Below are 2270 nucleotides of genomic sequence, written 5' to 3'. Positions count from 1 at the left end.
CTATTGACAGATTTGGGGAAAATGGTCCGTGCGCAAAGCATTGTGGGGATTTGAAGGACGCGAAGTCTACCCATGTGCAGCCTCGAAATTACCCCCAAACCAAGGACGTGGCCTCGGTGGAATTCCAAGTATGCTGGAGATTGGAACAGTCCTTCGGCGGCACTCGATGACGTAGTATCCTTGAAATATTGGCTTGGAAGCCAGTTTCCTTGCGATTGAGAAACGGCCACAGTCACCCAATTGCGGGCCGGATGAGAATGTCTGGCGGGCCGGATTTGGCCTGCGGGCTGCCAGTTGATGGTCACTGAAGCATCTATTGTTTAGCTGGAACCAGAAATGAAAGGTGTGTTATGAAAATAGCTTCTAGAATTGCTGACGTGTACTAGGCTGCAGTTATCCAGCTTGGAAACTGGAAACCATTTACATCCTCAAAATAAATGGGAGAAGTTGAACACATGTTTTACTGTTACATCTTTTAAGTCAACATAAAGCCTAAAAAAAAAACAGGAAACTTTCTTGCGCAAGTCCCTTCTTTTTTTATGAACCACATACAGCGAGTTGTGTTGACTGACTGGAAGCCCGCAGCCACAGTGACAGATGAGTCAATTGATTATCTACAGACTGAATTTGTTCTCTTCCTGCAAGCTTTGATGTCTGAATTGATTAGTTATGGGAACAAGATTAATCTAAAAGACAGCATATTCATATAAAGCCATATTTCATGTTTTCTGGTGTGGGAAAATGGAGGCTCTGTGTTAGTCTCTAGAAATAATAATAATAACTTGAATTTATATAGCGCCTTTCATTACCTCAAGGTCGCTTTACAAATGATAAGATTAAAGACAAACACTGTTAGTATCTGATGATATATTTAAGATTCACTTTGAGTGTGCTAACGCTCAAACCCCCAAGGACACATTAACAGAAAGTGAAACGTAAGAGGCCAGACAATAATACCTCTGTGTTCAATGACAAGATCACAAATTGCCGAGCCGTTTTCCTCTGCCTCGTCCTTGGCTCCCTCCGCTGTTTCCACATGAGAGGACTGAAAGCATCGCTGCTTTTCTCACACCTTTCAGAGCTGTTAGCAAAGCATCTGCACGAAAAAGAAGAAGAAGAAGAAGAGAACAATGTGCTGGGGAGGAGTATTGATTTGCAATCTAAACTAACTATTTAACTAAATCATTTCTTAGCTAGAGGTCATTATATGAAGTATACACACTCTCACCTTACTCTTCACAGGCTGCCAAACACACACACACACACACACACACACACACACACACACACACACACACACACACACACACACACACACACACACACACACACACACACACACACACACACACACACACACACACATTTGCATACAATAATAACCCAGAGGCATGATTGGGAGTGCTATTTGGAGCATGACTGAGTTCAGATTGCCAAATGGATGTCTCAATATGACAAATTTCACCTTGATGCACAACGAGGCTAATTGACTGTCATTGGTTCATTTCATCTGAAAGCAATCCTCGCCGCTCTGCGATGCCCTTCTGAATTGTTTTAGAGTTCAGATGCAAAATACATATGTAGATCCGAGGTGGGAACAGTACTCAGATTGGATACTAAATTGTAAAAAATACCCTGTTACAAGTATTCAAAATCTTACTGTAGTAAAAGTACACAAGTATTAGCATCAAACTCTATTTAAAGGCTCTCTCCCACACTCCCCCCTGCCTGAAACGCCTCCATTGGACTCCCTTGTTTACTTGAAAATAAATGAGCTTAATATGTCCTCTTTAAGTACCAAAAGTGAAATCACTCATTAAACGTAATGGCCCATTTCATAATCATATGTATACATTCCTGTATCAAGTTAATTGGTGCATTAGTGTGTAAATCACAGCTGGTTTTGGTTAAACTAATCTGAAAGACTTTATATACTGCTGCTGGATATTTCAACATATAAGTATGTCCATATGTTGAGTTATATTGTGTTTTAGCTAATGATGTGAGTCTGGAAAGTAACTAAAGCTGTCAGATAGATCTAGTGGAGTAACAAGTACAATATCAGCTTCTAAAGTAGTGGGTGTCAAACTCAAGGCCCAGGGGCCAAATCCGGCCAGCGACTTCATTTGATGTGGCCCGCGAGAGCTTGCAAAGAATATAATACGTTTTTATACGGTTACGTGCCACTTTACAGACGACATGTCCCACAATGCATCGCGCACTGTGACATGCGCACTGAAGAGAGAATTATTTACCCTGGACTTCTGCTT

This window comes from Notothenia rossii, assembly GCF_949606895.1.
Source record: "Notothenia rossii genome assembly, chromosome: 12".
Classification (NCBI taxonomy): domain Eukaryota; kingdom Metazoa; phylum Chordata; class Actinopteri; order Perciformes; family Nototheniidae; genus Notothenia; species Notothenia rossii.
The sequence above is the reverse complement of the archived record's forward strand: the minus strand, read 5'-3'. Positions refer to the sequence as shown.